Genomic DNA, 18,630 nt, shown 5'->3' with positions numbered 1-18,630 from the left:
GCTTGCGGTTTCGGTAGATGTGCTCAGTGGCCCTAGGTGGACGTAGGGCCACATGGGTGCAATCTATGGCAGCGAGCACTTTGGGGAAGTGTGCCACCCTGAAACAATCCAGGACAACGGCCTGCCTTTCTGCGGGTGCTCTGGGCATGTATATGTGCCTGCGGACTGAGGGGCGCGCTGTCATGATTGCCAGTACCTGGTGTAGGCAGCGTGACTGCGTGGCCTGTGAGACCCCCCCCCACTATGGCAGTAGTCCGCTGAAATGACCCAGTGGCCAAAAAATGCAGGATATTGAGCAGCTTCTCCAAGTGGCTCAATGCTTGGGAGCAAAGGGTGGGGGATGTAAGGTCATCTTCCCACTCCCTGATCAGGTCTAGGATGATGTGGGGTGGAAACCTATACCTGCCATAGACCTGGTCGTCAGGCATCCCAAAAAGGCTTGTCCGTGGTGCGAAAATGCGTGCCCTGGCTATTCTCCTCCTCCTGCGGTGTCCCACGATCAGTGCTGCGACAAATGGGGCATTCATCGTAGCTGTATATACGTGTTTGTTGTTTGCGTGCACTTTTGTACTGTGCGCGGGGACGCTTCCGCCTGCCTTCGTGTGGCGGACGCGTTGACGCCTGTGTGCGTTTTTTGCCGTGCGCGGGTTTCCCGTATTCGAATCCATGAATACGGGTTGTTCGCATGCGTGTGGGCTTTCCGTGTAGTTCCCTGCAGTACTTCCCCAGTTACGCCTTCTTTTTCACGCGTTATTCACCATTCTGCATGTTACGCCCACTGTTCCGCCCACTTTGGTTGTGTGCGCCGCGCTGTGTGCGCTTTTGCTGTGCGCGTAGCGCACGCCGTGTATGCCTGCGTGCGCCATGGCTGGATTGGGCGCACGGACAGCGGGAAACACGCGCAGCGTCTTGAATCGCACACGTGCACGTGCGCTGCGTTTCTCGCGCTTGCGCTACCTTGCGCCTGCTAGCGCTGGGATTTTCGGCGCACGTTTGCTCCATGAATCGACCCCAAAGTGTTTAGTCCTGGCAATTAAAGCTGGGGAGTTATTTTTCCTATATTCCTCTACCTGTCTTAGTGCTGCCTATCAACGCATTTCATTACTAAAAAGGCCTTCAGGTAGAAGTGTTCAAAAAACGACCCTGGTCACTAAAGAATCACAAACCACATCTGCACCTCACAAAGGACCTAAAAGTGAATCTCCTCCTCCACTTGTGTATTTGGATCCTAGTATGGAAGTTCTTTTACAGGCAATAAGGTCACTTAAACCATTTATTGAAGTTGCAAATCAAACACTGCAACAGCTTGATGACAGATGGAATGTTTTTGAAAATAGGATGACTGAGATGGAGAACAGAATTGGTCTTGTTGAAGATGTTTCACTACAAGTTCATTACCTGCAAAGAACTGTTAAAGACCTGTAAATGCATAATGAGGAGATAGAAAACAGGGGCAGGCGAAATAGCTTGCGCATTACTTACTTACCCAAAGGGTGTGAGGGGACTGATGCTATTCTATTTTTGAAAAAAAGGATCCCTGCTTTTTTGCATATTCCATTGGATATTCCACTTAAAATTCAGTGTGCTCATGCATTGGTTCTCAACCATCACAACCACGGCTGCGTACTTTGATTTCTTATTATTGGAATATACTCAACTTCAGCTCATCATTTCTAAAGCTAAAGAGAAAAACATCCTCTTCTGGCATGGCAACATGATTTTTATTTCTCAGGACTTGCCAAAGGAAACAATGCAGCACAGAAAGGAATTCCTCTCCTACCGGCCAGCCTTGAAGGAACTTAATTTTTTCAGTATGGACTTTATCATCCATGCTCATTCAAGTTTACCCCAATGGAAGAACATCAGTGTTTGATGATCCTGTGGACCTCAAAGCCTTCATCATATCTGTTAAGGCTGAGAGTATGGACACGTCGCTTCCCTCCAATTCCTCAGGCCATGTTTCTTGAGTCTGTGCTGGTCCTGTGTAACTACTGTAATGTACTTTTTGAGCATCACAGTTTTATGCATTTTGAATGTTCACATTTTGTGGGTGGGGTGCTAGTTTGGCACCTATCCTCTCGAATGCTCTTGCTCCTTCAGGTGTCACCCTGTCCTAATCTTCTCTTCCTTATCTCTCTTTATAATCTTGACCTCTCCTGCTCAATCATCTTCCTGTGTTCTTTTCTTTCCTCGTCTATTTGTTCTTATGCTCCTTTCTGTAATTTGTTAAATTTAGGTCTATTCCAAACCATCTCTATTCGAGGTTGGTGGAACAATATCTGTCATGTACAAATAATTGAACACTGTTTGGCCTCATACCTTAATGTCATTTCTAAATACAATGCCAAATGGGCTCATTTTATAAGGTATTTCTTCTATCACAATATGTCTATGCATGGTTCATGTACAGATTTCCACTGTAAACTTTTAAGTTGTATATTGGTGATTATTTGTGAGCTCTGTACTCAAGTGCCATTATTGGATGTGTGTTATTGCTTCCTCCTTCCCCCCTCTCCCTCCTTCCTTAATGTGTCTTGTTTGGTTTGTCTTCTGTCTTTCGTCTTAAGTTGTCCTTTTATTCTGTAATTTGCCTACTGCAGATTTCTTACAGATGGTAGCACACTGATTTATATCTTTGCAACTAGATAAAGTTTATCCTTTCCAGTGCCTCTTCATTTACTACTGCTCATGCTTACCATTGTTGGAATTTCTTATAGTGTTATGATCTGGTTTATTTTAAATACTACCTATGGTTTTATTGTTATATTGATTTTCTGATGCTGTTATTATCACAGTTTGTGCTTGTAATAATCTTAATAAAAAGGTATTAAACAAAAAAAAATAATATGTTCTTCTGTGCTAAATAGGGGTGTAACGAATTTCAGCTTTTTTATTTTTTTAAATTTTTTTTTTCAAAGGCAGAACAGCAATTTATTGATTGACGCAAGAATAACTAATAAACATACCATAAAAAGTAAATAATTGTTAAAAAAAATAAAAAAGAGTAAAAAAGCAAGTGAATAAAGACAGACACAGCAGTAGATCCAGACAGCGGCTGTGCTTGCTGTTACCAGAGCTTGCTTCACGTTTAGAGTTTCTGCACAGATTTCTCTCACATCTGTCACCATCTGGGCATTTACTGCAAGGATCTCCTTCAATATATGGTTGTGAAAAAGAACCCAAGCCTGGTCCATAGTAGCACAAAAGCATCATCACATTAATGCCTGGGTTGCCCTTAACTGTCTTACATAATGCAGTAGCACATCCAACTTTGTAATGAGTAGCCCAGACAACCTGGGTGTAATGGGAGCAGTCCCCGGAGCACTCATTTGTAGCATACGTGTAGTGTGCGGACTCCTCATTCCATGTCTTCACAGCTGAGATGTTGGAACTGGGAGGCCCAACCCACATGTTCCCCCCAGTAGCGCCGGCTCTGTGGTGCACATCTGGGCCGTAGGACTCTGCATTGAATTGCTTGGACCACGAGACGGCATCGTTTGATAGTTCCGTGTTCCAGATCATGTAAAGCATGTCCGCCGCCGTGTGGCTGACCTGCGCGCGGTACTTGTTATGCTCGTCCAGTATCTGCTTTATAAACGCGGGGTCGGGGTTCGACGGTTGACTCGTAGAAAAGGCGGGAAAGCTCAGAAGGAGCGCCCACAGCAAATGCCCCCTCAGGTCTATCGCTGCGGGGCAGAAGGGCAGCTGCAGCGGAGCGCGAAGAACGGTCACCGGCGCCGAGAGCATCGCGACGGCCACCGACACTAATCAGCCCTCAACTGCCACAAATTTCAGCTTTGATAAGTATTCGGCTGAAAAACAGCTATTCGGCTATGGCTGAATACTTGCTTGAATACAAACTCGAAGCCCAGTCCACTTTCTATGACTTGCTTTCTTTCTATGTATTTAAGTGAGATAGCTAATCATAGAAAGCAGGGTCACGCTGCAGCAGCTATGTAAGGTATTTCATTATAGGCTACTGCAGCTTGCCCTAGCCTCGAGGACAAGGTGAGCCCCTTTCCCACCTCCCCAAACCTGTTGTTGGGGGGTCACCAGTTCTTGCCCTGGTGCTCCCCTCATTAATGCAGGCAAGTACCGGCAACTCCCCAGCAACAATTGGTGGAACACCGGGCATTGCCCTAGCAGCACCCCAGCTCACTTAACAACTGATGCAGCGGTGGGGGCCACTAGGGCAAGACCCAGCAACCCTCACAATTGTTGCTGGGGTATCGCTGTGCCTTACCCTGGTGGCCCCATCTCATTTGAAAATAAAATGCCTTGTCCTGGCAACTCCTACCTCTAATTTTGAAAAAAAGCAGCTGTGAGGGCTGTGGGGGCACCCACATTTGTTCTGAAGATGCTCGTAACTGCATGCCCAGTTCAAAATAGGCAGTGTAATGCAGCATTGAGGGTCGCTGTTCAATGAGGGTGGTTTTGACTGCTGATGAAGATCGGCAATGAGGATACTGGTAGTTTGAAAGGCAGGTCAGGGTGGCATTCAACCAAGTGTGGATCGTGAGGGCCAGCAGGATCGCTTCGGGAGTTGGTTTGATGGTAGAGATGCTTGTGATTGAATGTGTGGTGCCCGTAGACTTACAAAGTCCTGCTTAATTCTGGTGGTTCTGGAATACCAAGATGCCCTTGGCTACTGTCCTGAGCAGGTTCTGTGCAATGTGCACCGAAAGGGATAACCTCTCACATGGGCTAGCCCTACACCTGGGTGCTGCAGACCAAAAGGGCCTTTGATTTTTTTGAGAAGGTAAATAGACAGGGTTTTAAAAAAAAATAAAAAAAAATAAAAGGGGGCAGGGTTTTTGTAGACAGAGGGAGTTCAGACCAAATTTACCTATAGCTTCCTTTTAATCAATGTTTTTTTTCCACGGAACATTAAGGAGCTGTTGACTGATATGATATGATATGCACTATCATAGCTACATTGACCAATGAGCTCTTTGTACAGGACATGGCTTGAGGAACGGGATTCTTGAGCCACATCAAGTCTCCACTCAGTATGTGCTGCGACCAAGCACAGTGGCCACTTTGCAAGGCTTACGATGTTGCAAATGCCTCTGAAATCTGCTACTGCTAAAGTGGTTGGGTGGTCTTTTGTCATAGCTCTTCAACATACATTTAGTATCCCTCATTAGAGTACTGATATCTCATTTCCACTAATGAACAAAATAATTTTTGTAAAAAAAAAATATCTTGTAATATTCTTTAAATAATAACATATATGTACTTTAATACATTATGTTCACAAGATTAAATTGATTGATTTTGGAGTGCACCTTCAATGTTACTCCTCTCTTTTTCTAATCAATAGAGAACCTCTGTACCTCTATCTTTTTCTTATGTCTTGGAGGGACATTAAGCAATACACACCATCTAATTACTCGAATGTTTATGCTAAAAACACATAAGGCCACATTACAACAATGCCGGTCCGGAAACAACGTTGCCAGTATGCTTACCGGCACCGTTGTTTCCAGACCGGCATATTACAACTCTGTGGGCAGGTGCCATCCCGCCCGGCAGGTCAGACTTGACAGGCGGAACGGCACCCACCGCAGAGTTTTCACAGAAACACAGCATCGTTATTAATGGTGCCAGTGCTTCCGTGGTACAATTTACCGGCGCCTGACTGCCCGGACCGCCAGGGTTGTAATCCCCTATTGTTACCGGGAAGTCAGGTGCTGGTAAATCATTATGGTCCGGCAGCAACCTGCCGGTAGCACCGGCGCGGTTACCACCGACCCGTAATGAGGCCCATAGTCTCTATTTCTCTTACCATTCACTACATTCAACCCAAAAAGTTTCATTCCTGTTGACCACTTTGCTCAGGCTTTGAATATTGGGAATTCATCAGGGCTATGCACTACATCTTCAATCATTACTAATTTTTCTGTTGCGCTGTTGTTCTCATATCAAGTGACAGATTGTTTCTGTGCAGTTCCTCAATGTTTGAGATGTTCCATCAATCACGTGTTTGCCTGAAAAGACAAATCAGCCTGGTTAATCTTTAATCCATGTTTTTTTACATTTCAATTGTATCATTAACCCTTTTTATTAGAGTCAGGAGTTTAGTTCCCTAAATGTATCGCAGCTTTTTTGGTCCTAATGCATCATTAATTACATAACTCTAATCTTCGCTGAAAGTCTTCATCCTATTCGTTATAAATTCAAATGACCAAATTGCCTCCATTGGCATTCATTGCATTTTCAATATGCTCTTTTGATGTTATCTGAGGTAGAAATAGAAAACCGGTCAAAATAACCAGTTTCCTACGTCATGTATTTGCTCATAATGCATCACAAGTCCTGCTAAAGAGAATGCTCCCCTTTTCTTCAGTGATCTTTAAAGAGTCGCAGGCTGATTAGGGCTACTGTTTCGCCATTTGTCTAAACGCACATTTTGTTATTGTGCCTACAATGCAAAGCGAAAAAACGCCTGTCATTTTATTTTACTTTAGGTATATGGCAGAGCTGAATCACATGTTGCACTTCACTTGTTAACGAAATGTTGACAATGCTTACCCTGGACTAACTTCATCTGAGGTAAATTACTCACATTTAGTCTATGTATTAGAAAAATGGTCAAGTATTTTCAGTAAACACGCAACGGGCCATTATTCTTCCATGCATTTTCCATTACTGATGGGGCCTGGCCACTGGTGTTTTCAATAAAGCTGACAGTGGCACAAAAACAGAACTTTTGAATTGAAACTAGGTTGACAAGCCGCTTGGGTGTAGTATGAATTTCTGTAAAATTCAATAAAGGAGAAATGTGCAATGTTAGCCTTTTTGGATGTAATAACAATCAAAACAGAAGTTGTTCTAGCAGCAGATATGGTGTGATCTATAATAGCAGCTGCACGTGTATTACTGACTGCATGTTCTGTACTTTTCCTTATGAAACACAGAAATTCAAGTTGCAGAGTTCACCATGTTCTCTTTTACATAGCATGGACATGTAGAAGAACACATTGGAATCACCTTTTTCTTTTAGTAAAGGCTACAAACAGCATGATTTCTGTAAAGGAAAATGACGTGTCGGTTTTGTTTCTTACTTTGTCTTGTCTGCAATTCCTTTCTTGATATTTCTGGCCTTGCTTCATTTAATGGGGAGCCTAACATTCAATAAAATAATGTTCACAGCTTGGAATGTGACTATGCTCAGCGATCACCTCACTACAAAGCCAAGCCACTCGAAGAACCATTTGGGAGTGGGCAGCAGTGTCATTTTGCATGCCCAGTTGCCCAGTGACCACATACCTAATTTGGATTTTGCTTTAGTCACTGACAGTGATCATAGATGGTCTTCAGCCTACCATTAACCCTTGTAACCGTGTCATCCATCCAAAGTGACTAATGGCCATGCCCGGTTGTCATGGGCTGTGACCACGCAGCCTGGGGCATGACTTTGACCTAAGGCGCAGGAACCACTTGAAGTCCTGGTGGGTGGCCAGGGTCATGGCCTTTGAGGCTATAGCATATCTGAAACTACCACAACCTCCTCGGATTGTATCACCCAACCAATAACAGCATTTGTATCCATTGTATATTTGTGTTTTATTTTATTAATTTTATGAAAACCCATCCAGTTTGTGTTTTATAATACTATTTGGTGGATGAAACTGTATTTATATGTATATTGATTTATCAATATAGGGCATCCAGGCAGTCCTAGTTGCCCCTTGGCCAGGGCATGGCCTCCATCCAGTCCCCTGGCACGAGTGGCACTGTCGGATATACAAGATATTTCAATCCCCCGGAGAGGTGTATGGTCCCACCCGTTGGCTGTGCACAGCGCCCTGGCACACAGGCCTCTCTATAGGGACCCAAGCCCGCCAATGCCCTTTTCCTGCATTACTGGGAGCCTGCAGGTCAGATCCATGAGTGCTGTGGAAAGAGGCAGTTTGAATGACTCTTTTGCAGCATATTGCACCCCTCTGTGAGCCCACTGCCTCTGCTGGAGGTGAGGGTGACCCAGCGGGTTGCAATATATCCCTTTTATACACATTTGCAGCGTAGGGTAAATAAACATTCTGCAAATAACAATGACAGCTATTCGGCAAGTGTTTTCTTTCTCAAACCAATCAAATTGAATGTTTAGCAAATACCACATTTGGTTGACATTATTACAATGTGGGGACCCGGGAAAGACTGAAAATGCAAACAGGCCAATCCTGAACCAGATAATGGGTTTAGCAGAGTGTTCACTTAATTTTTTTAAGTTTTAGAATTGAATGGGAAACACAGTTTGTGGACAACCTTTATAAATGTGCCCCAATGGAACCTCTTATAAATTTCCGGTGGAGAATATATTTTTTAGGAAAGGTTTGTGAACATTATTCATATTAAATTGGCACCCTCCTGTTGTGAAGCTAACGGCTGCTGTAGAGCTAAATTATCGCTAAAATAATGTAAAATAAAATAAAGATGGGATCAAGTCTATAAACTTTGGAAACTGTGCTTTTTATGGGAATTTCTTCACACCCACAACTACAACTTTGACATTAATATCTATTGTAAATCCATATTACAATGGTACCAATTTCAAATCAATTAAGATTGCATTTGGCCTGCCTCTCAAATCGCTGCATGTACTAGTGCATCCCCTTCACTTACATGACAAATCATTTGCCAGTTTACAAAGTGCATCTTACAGCGCGCATCATAGATTTTCACCATAAGATGGTATGGAATGGTAATGTTTATTTATAAAGCATCTATACACAGGCAAGTGTTTCAAAGCGCTCAAGGACGGTGGGAACATGGGGAAAAACAATATGTCGCTCAGAGCCCTTGAAATTCTGAGACGATAACAGTCTGCACAGGTAGAGTAAGTGAATATGATACATTTAACAGTTGAGGTACAGCAAATTGGCCTGACAGAGATTCTGCTTTTTTTTTCAAGTGCACAATAGGGGTGAAGACAAGGAAAAACAGACAGACGATTTTCAGGCAAAGATCTTGCAAGTGCACATACGGTCAAGGGAGGGGGTGTCCAAGTGCACCCTGTCGGTGGAGACTGGTGTATGTGCAGAGAGAGAGCTATCTTGGATTAATTCTCACGTGCAGTCATGGGGGTGGGGGGTAGGGGCCAGAGGCAAGTGCAGAGAGGACTGGCTGGGGTTCCAGTGACTTGTGAGACTCTGAGGTACACCAGGCGGCCAATCATCAAGCTGTATGGAAGAGGAGGGAAATATGGAAAGTGCAGAGAGCTAGGTTAGCAGGGTAGGGTGAGAGAGAAGGAGAAGGAAAAGAGGACTGTCTTGAGGAGAGTTTCCAGAATTTAAAAAGATCAGACTAAAGGCGGAGGTCGGGAGGCCTGATCCACACTCTCTTCCTAGATGCAATTGTGCAAAACAGGCAGTGGCAGTTAGCAGTTGTGTGCATTTTATAGAGCACCTCACTTCAGGAGTGTCAGGAGTGGGCTTTTGAAACAAATGCATTCCAAGAGGCAGGTAGGTCCTCTTCTGCTCAGTCAAAGATCCCCAAGAAATGTGTACCACCAATTTGAGAATAAAGTGACATGTGCATTTCCAAACATTGAGCATCTACAAAAAAGCAGCATGTAAGTGGGCCCTTTGTGTAGTGTCCCTTTCATAACTCCTTCGACAGCAATTCCTAGATGTCTACTAAGATTAGACAGACTTATGTTAACAGAAAACATTGCATTTCTGCAGAAAAGACAAGAATTAAGTGTTTTTTGAAGTTGATGGAAAAACAAAAAAACTGAAAAAATGCTGTTATTATACTTACTAATGCATCTGTGCAATAACTCTCCCTCAAACTCTGACCAGTGTACAGATGACATTACTCATGATATTACAAACCAAATCGCTGTCACCCCATGGATGACATTTGTGAGAGATGGCATCAAGAACCCACCAGCTATCGAAGACATCTCAAGGGGTTTAATTATCAGTTTCCAAGAGGGTGTCACTAATGGCAATCCCTCTCTCTCTTGTAATACCTGGGCTTTTCCATCTTTAGCACAGACATCCCAAGGTGTTCACTCTAGATTGGAATCCCTACTCTTAACGTTCTTACTGGATACGGATGAGGGCGATAGGCAGTCACCTTATTTCTCTGGCTCACTCTGAGAGTGTAGAGGTGGATCGTACGTTGGGGTCCCAAAAGAATAACAGATCTCAATATAAGGTGCCTTCCAAACACCCATCTCACTTGACCTTTCCCTTCTTGTGCCTGTATAGGCATTGCTCTAGTCTTTCCTTTTCTTCTACTCTCCTCCCTTCACTTCCCCTCATTTCCCTCTCTTCCTCTCTCGCTGAACCTCCGATGCTCTTCCAAATATTACTACTCTCCCTCACTCCCTAATACTCTCCCATCTACTACACTGCACTATCCCCTCTCTACCACTCTCTACTCTATTTTCTCCATTCCTACTTACCTACTCTCCACTCTACTATTCTTCCCTCTCCGCACTTCTACCTTCTATTCTCCCTTCAACTCTACTACCATTCACTCTCCCTTTTCCACTACCACTCTTCTACAGTCCACCCATCTTTGTCCCACAGTCACTCTCCATTTTGCTCTCAATCACCTTCTTCACTCAGCCGCATTTACTCTCCTACACCCTACACTCCATATAAATCTCATTCACTACCCTCCTGACCCAAGTATCACTTTGTCTCACCCACCAATACCTGTACATCTACATGTTCTCTCTAATTTCTCTCCAAGCTCTGCTATCCCATCCTTCCTCCGCTGGTCTCTAGGTCCACTTCCTCCTCCCTTGATCCCACCTGAACAACCTACATTGACTTGCGTCCCTTTTATGGTCCTCCTCTCATTGATTTGGCTCTGGTTTTTCCCTGCAGTCATGTCACTCAGATACAAGGCTTCCAAATTCCTCTCAAGCCCCGCCCCTGCCTCCAACTCAGGTTCTCCAGAGTTTTCCAATGGAGACTCATGATAGATATGCTCTTTTAAATTCCTTATGCATATGATCTCCACCAGAGCTCTTCAAAGGCAGGCGGTGACAAACACTGCATTTTTCCAAGTTCATAATGCATGTTGTGGAGCTTCCTGATTGACAGTTTCTAGTGAATATCACTGTTCACCATCTGCTCTCTTGCTGTTGGGTTGCTTTTTCCCACCTCTTTGGCATAGATATCTGGGCACTGGATTCCTGAAAAAAAGGAAAGAGAACACTGGTCGTAACACCGCACAGCAGGTATGAAGTTAGGCTATCAATAACATTCTTCTCACAGAAGAGTATTCTTCACAAAAGAATAGGATATCAAACAGGCTTTCAGGAATATTGGAGCAAAAACAACACATTGGGCCTCATTACGTGTCCGGTGGTAGCTGTGCCAGAACAACTGGCATACTGCCGGAGGACCCGTACTACCATTCCGCCTCCGTGATTGTCGGAATCCCTGGGGCATTACAACCCCAGTGACCCGGTAATTCTGGAGGCAGAATTCTGTAAATCTCCATGGGGATGGGGACCATGGAAACACCGGTTCCGTCAATGACAGAACCAGTGTTTCCATGTCTGCCTACAGGCAGGTGGTGTTACTCCCGCCAGGTCAGACCTGGCAGGAGTGACACCTCCCACCCGCAGGATTCAGAATTAGCTGGTCCACAAACAACAGTGGTAGCGGATTTACTGCCACCGTTGTTTCCGGACCGGCTGACTTGTAATGAGGCCCATTATCTGCACTGTTCTATCATACAGCCAAACAGTTTATTACAGCTTTAATTGAAATCCAAAACGTTAAAACATAAACTTGTCAAATAAAATCTATCTTTTTAAAAGATACTTCTAGTCAAATAAACCTGGGGAACCACAGCCGATGTCAATATTAACGTTTTATTGAGTTCCAGGCTGAAAATAAGAAACTTGGTTAAGTACACATTGAAGCTACGGGATTATAGCCTCCCTATCAGATTTGAGCAACAGTTTATCTAGAAGTAAATTAGTTAGTGCTGCTCTGGAATTCAACCAGGCTGAAAGAACAGGGCAAATGGAACTTGATCTTCTATGTATCAATTGGCATAGTTGTTTAAGGATGGCTAACGTTGGTGCTGATTTTGGGAATGGAAATAATCTTTTAGAAAAGTAATGTTGGCCTCTCTGGAGATCTACAGCACCATGACACTCCCATACACCCAAACCACACAGTCTTGCAGCTATAACCTAAGCTTCATATACATAAGGTTTTAATGACATTAATGGCTGACCTTTAAACCTGGCTGCAAAGGAAAGTATACTTCCTATTGCCTTTTTCATTTAAACCTGTTGTTTCTCAACATGGACATGTACAATTATGTGTTAACTACCAGATAATATAATGATTTCAATCTATTTATGGGTGTACCTTCAACGATAAGTTCTCTCACTTTTAATGTCACACTTTTGACCGAAGAACCTCAGAAATTGATTGAAGAACTCAAGGATGCATCACTATGGAGAGAATGTTGTTCGCATTTATTGGTTTGGTAGCACCACATGCACTGAGGCCAAACCTCAATTTTTTTTTATGAGCATCGTACTAGGACTTGTAGAGTGGTTTCGCTGATTGGTAGAGCCAAATACAATGAGGATAGAGGACAAACTATTGATTTACTTTTACAAAGCGCCTCAAGCACCACTGTGAGTGTCAAATTCTCCCCCACCTATCTTCATGCCAACCCATCGGCATGACTGTATCTGGCATGTGCATACATCTTAATTATCTGAAGAATCTATTGTGTGCCTTCCAAGTTAAGGGCCTGTTTGTTCCTCCCACCTTTGTCTTCCGTCATAAGGTGCTCTCCCACATGTGTGTCACTGAGGTGTCTCCTGTAGGCTGAAACAATAGCCCCAGCAGTGCTAAACACCCATTCACACTGCAACCAGCCAATGACAGTTTAGGATTTACAGAGCTAATTAAACAAGTACAGACAACGATACAGAATATTTGCCAAATAAAAATGGCAGCATATTGTCTACAATACCCATTACTGTGTATGAGGGGGTAGTCATGTCCTCAAATATTTTGGCTGCAATTATTTGTTGCAGTGATCATTTCAAACCTACAGAAATCAACAGTAAGACATTAAGGAATATGTATTTACTGGAAAAGGAATGATCCAAACACTGGAATGTAACTACTGTTGCCTTTTTTAATTTGGCTACACATGTAAGTTTTCAAAAGGAAAGTTTCAAAAAAACACTTTAAATCAAGTGGGTCACAGGGTTCTCAAGTGTTCTGTGAAAATAAATCCAAAAGAGTGCATAAACATTTGTGTCAAAAAGTACAGTGAACAGGACACTTTAATTCAAATAAATAAATAACAGAATGTCCTGTGGGGACAAATCCGAAACACACATAATCAGTTGTGTGTTATCAACTCACATATGCATAGTTTGGCTAAATATTACTTCATATTAGTCCACAAGCATGTTCAGAAAATACATCAAATGCAGTGAGTGTTTCAAATGCACCCGTTTTTAAGCCCAAACAGGGCACTACACTCGGAGACGGATGCACGGCTGGGAATGTGGCACTGTCCATGCCGGACAGTCTGAATGTGGGTGTGAGTCGTTGGGCATAAGGAGTTCTGGTTGGTCTCTTGGACTGGGCTTTAGTGATCTTTTGAGCAAGGTACAGTGGTGCAGTATTAAAGGTAGCACCCATGAGAGTGGTGGGGACCAGGATCGGGGAAAAGGATGTGGTGATGAAAGGTGTCAGGCGTCCGGCCAGTCCTTAATGATTGTGGATGAGCAGGTCTCTCCTTTGCATCTGGACAGTTTCGGCCCTTTCAAAATGGAGGAGACCTCTGCTTGGGTGACCGGGTTGAAGTGAAAAGTGGTGTGGTTTGGCACAAGGGTAGAAGACTGGGCAAAGCGGGAGTGTTCTGGAATGATGCTGATAGTAGCTTGTTTGGAATCGATTTTTTGTGAAGGGTGTTGATTTTGTCTAGGAGGGAATTTTGTTTCTTGGTGCATCAGGCCTCGTCTTTGATAAGGTTGAGAGGGGTTGAGGAAGGGGATTCTAATTCTTTGAGGATAGTGAAGATATCTCGTGTGTTGGATTCTCATATTGTATGTGGTGGATTTTGCATGTAGGATGGCTTGTTTGTACAACTTAGCTGATGTAGCAAACGGCCGTTTTAGGGCATCAGCAGGTGTTCTCCATTTGGTTTCAGCTTCACGTTTTTTGGATTTGAGTGCTACTAGGTTGGAGTGAAGCATGAGTTAAGGTGTGAAGTTTGTTTAGTTTTACATGGTGCTAGGGGGCCAATGGAGTCAACTGCTAGGGACATTGTTTTGGAGTATAAATCCGCTACGCAGTCAGGATCTGAGGAAGATAATAGCTCTGATTGTAGTGTTTCAAGAAATGGCATGATTCCTGCTTTAGTGAATTTGCGCAAGCTCCATGCCATCCTAGGAGGCATGGCTTGGACTATGCATGCAGGGGTTTGTATTTCTTTTTTGTATTTTATTTGTGTTTTATATAGCAGCTTAAACCAAAACGCTGTACAGAGAACTAAATGCAGTACAACAAAAATGAAAAAAAACAAGACAATTCAGAAAGCAATCAATGAAGAGTGTTGCAGCAAATGAGACTTCAGTGAACCACAACATAACGAATAGGCAGGAATAGAGTGAAGAGAGTAGGGACGAGCATTCCAGTCGGGAGGGGCTAGAAGGTTAAACGAGCAAAAACGGGATTGGGCACAAGGAGGGTGAGGTGACACCAGTAAAAACTGGAAAGAAGAACGAACGAGAAAGAGTATAGAAAGATATCAGAGCAGCGCAATAGCTCAGGCAAAACCATAGAGGGATTTAAAAACAAGACAAAGAAAATTCAATTTCATTTGAGTATGAAAGGGTAGACAGCGAAGACTGGCAAGAGAAGAAGAGAAAGAATCTCAGAAAGAGAGAAGACAGAGAATACGAATGTAAGAATTAAATACAGGTTTGAGAGGGGCAAGACGAGAACTAGGAAGTCCAAAAAGAGCTGTAGAACATTAGAAGAGCTAAGAAAAGATTAAAAAGGAAATTCAAAGTTTAGAAGCTTGAAAGATAAGGAATGGTTTGGTTTGGGCGGGCGCTATTGTAAACCAGATTGTGTGGTGGTCAGTGTAAGGGCATGCCTGGTTGGAAAGGATAGAGATGTGGCAATTACGATCATCTTTCCAATGACTGAATCTTAGAGCACTGTGAAAATTGGCTACTTAAGCCACATTTGTGTCTACATGGTGATTGAGGCCTAAGTTGATGTCGCCTAGGAGAATGGTTTTGGATTTTGGATCGATGTTCGAGCTGAGCATGTGAAGGAGGTTGTCTTCAAATGATAGGCAGTGGCCAGGTGGGCGGTAGACTACATTTGTGGTGATTGTGGTTGTATGGGATAGAGGTAGTTTAGCAGTCTTTATATCACCATTAGATGTCAGGGTAGTCTTGCACTGTCTGAGGGTCAGGGTGTCTCTTGCTAACAGTGAGACCCCACCACCTCTGGACTCTATTCTGTCGCAACTGAGGATAGTGAAGCCCAGGGGCATGGCGCAGGATAAGACAGAGCCTGAGGTAGCATGAATCCAAGTCTCTGTAATGGCTAGGATGTCCAGGTCATAGGCCAGAATGAGGTTATGGATGTCCAGACGGTGAGCTTGGATGGATCTACCATTGACAAGGGTGCAGTTCAAGGGGTTGGCTGGAGAGATATGTGGAGTGAAGTTGGAAGTGCTGTTAGGGACACTGGTTCTGGAGTTCCTCAGAGTGTAAGGTAAATGCGCAGCTGTCTGGGTATTTCGGCTTGTTCGGGTGGTGCTAATGTTCTGGTAGATGCAGAGGCAGAGCTATGGCTTTTATGTGTGGCATTGTTGCTAGAACTATGCCGTGGAGCGATCAGTGGGGTGAGTCAGTTGAGGGCTGCCATGCAGGCAGGGAGAATGTTAGAGTGCAGATGGTTGTGAAGTACGTCGTTAGAGTCATATAAGAGGCTTTCAGAGTGGGTACAGAGTGTTTGATGCGGCTAACTACTAAGTCATTTGCTTCTTTTAGGTATAGGTATAGGTCTTGAGTAGAGGCTGTAGGGTATTTTGTGGAGATTTGGGGCCTGACGGTATTTTCTTACCGCCGAAAAATAACTTAGCAACAATCACTCCTTGTATTCAGATTGGGCCATGTACAACAATAATACAGTGGACATGCATTATTTCAGCACCCAGACATGCGCATTTGGTATGCGTGGTTGGTATGCGTGGTTGGTGGTATTTTGGTGAGCATAATTCCCTTGTTTTATTTGTGGCCCCAATATCCAGAATCCCTTATTTTTGCTTAGATTTTTCGTGTAATCACTAGAGAGACCTCAGGCTTGCATTTCAGGAACACCACATTTTCATTTTTAGTGTGCCACCATGGGCAATTTCTCTCTGTCTTATCTACGGCAGCGAGCTATCATGTGGTATTTTCACTATCTTATATACGGTAGTGAACTATGTCCCGGGCCTCCCTTTTTGCGGACTAATAGACCTCCGACAAACTACAACACACACAGTTAGTTATAATTGCTCATACTGAATTACATTGTGCACACGGCTGCAACCAAATTTGATGTTTAGCTAGCTTGAAAATGACAATTGCACTGTCTAAACATCTCCCCACATCATCAGCACTGTTTTGGTAAATATAAAACACACCACCCGTCTGCTTTCAAATATTTTTGTGTATTATAAAAGTTGCATTTAAACACAATCTCACTCTTTACAGAAATAAATAAAATAGCACAGTAACAGCATTGTCTGTGATACACTGAAAAGAGAGTGGCGGAAACAAGAACTCAATTTGCAACATTAACATGTGATTAAAGCACAGGAATCTCCTTTCCTACACTGACTGAATATTCTTGTACACACTCAGCCCCCACACTTCTGTAATTACCTTATCTGTTCAGCCTGAGTTTTCTTCAGCTGTTCTCTTTCTGAATTTGGCTCCCTTGAAGATTAACCCCGGTGAAAACAAGCGTCTTTCGTTCTCAATCCGGGGTTATTGCCTGGAATTCTCAGTTTTTGCAGCAGGAATGCTCCAGCCAGAAAAACAGGTCCTTCTCCCAGCTCTGTCAAATCCCGACTGTTCTCCTCCTCTCTTCAAACTCCCCCCAGCAAAACTCTCATCACTGCCTCTAGCATGATACTTGCTATGACGCTGCTCCAATCAGAAATTAATCATGCCATCTCCTCCCTCACTACACAATGGCTCCTTTTTACAGTAACCATTTGTAACCAACTGATTTCCTGTTCTTTCGAGCCCTTGGCTTCCTGTAGTTATGTGGACCGAGCAGCAGAGAAAAACAAAAAAAAATGAATGTGCGTTTAAAAGTTCACTTTCAGAGTAGGCCTATTTCTGCAGTGGAGACACATTTTTATTAGTGGGTTATGTTAAATGCAGTTTTATTAGTCAGGTTAGTTATTAATAATGTTAGTTATTCATTTTCAAATGTGTCTCTTGCACCATAGGCATTTCAGGTGAAAAATAGTGTGCATTTTTGAATGTGCACGTGTGCTTTTAACTGTAAAAATAGATTTGCATCTTATATGTTAAAATCGTTTTTGACTGAATAGCCTGTCTTTACTTATATGTCCATGTTAATCTGGTAACACATATAGCAATGCACTGCACCCATGTGGTGGTGCTGCATAAAAAAAATGGCTACCTGTGCAGTAGTGCTGTACTCTGTGCTGTAACACGCCAAATATCCTTACATACCCTCCTTTTGTTTTTAGAACTTGGCTACAATCCAAGCCAATTCCTAAAAACAACTTGTTCTTTTTTTTTTTTTTTAAATGCATGTGTATTGGGATATCTTTCTCTTCCTGACGTAGCTAGTAAAATCAGTAACATTTTCATTTTTACTGATAGCACAATCAACCATCCACCCATGATTAGCACCAGGACAGCCAAACCCACTATTGAGCGTTCCCCCCAGGTTCCCCAATTAAATCTTTCCACTTCTATTATCCCCAGATTACTAATTGTAATATTGTTTTTGCTCAAATTCATTTTTATAACATGTCTTTCTTTGTGATTCAATAAATATTCCACATCCGGATCTATTGGAAAAGTATCCCTTTGAAAAAAATCGATATTTTCCACTTGGCTTTCCCAAACATCATTTGTTACATGAAACAATGTTAACCCCCCAATTGACACAATTGTATCCTTTGGAACCTGTAAATAAAAAACATTATATTTCACCTGTTTAACCACGCATGTTCCATGGTTTAAATGTACTACCGTCATGTTCTTTAAACAGGTGCTGATCAACCATTTACCTCTGACCATCTTAGCCTGTGCCATTTCTTCACTCCCCATATTGCTAATAATCACTTCACATCCCTCTGATATACTTGGGTCAGATTTCAAACCACAAATAGCATCTGTGGCATCAGGAACAAACGGTTTACCTGGACACATATAATTTTGTTCTTTAAATTTTACACATGTTTCCAGGTTTGGTATTAAATAAACTTCAGGTTCCCATGACTGAAATGCCACCACTTGTGGAGTCTTAATCTTAATAAATTTGTCCTCTTGCCAAAATCCCACGTTGTGTACCCACTTCATTTGATAAATAAGTTCAGGGGCTACATATGGGATGCATAGCA

This window comes from Ambystoma mexicanum, chromosome 9 (genome assembly GCF_040938575.1).
Source record: "Ambystoma mexicanum isolate Mex_15411 chromosome 9, UKY_AmexF1_1, whole genome shotgun sequence".
Lineage (NCBI taxonomy): Eukaryota > Metazoa > Chordata > Amphibia > Caudata > Ambystomatidae > Ambystoma > Ambystoma mexicanum.
The sequence above is the reverse complement of the archived record's forward strand: the minus strand, read 5'-3'. Positions refer to the sequence as shown.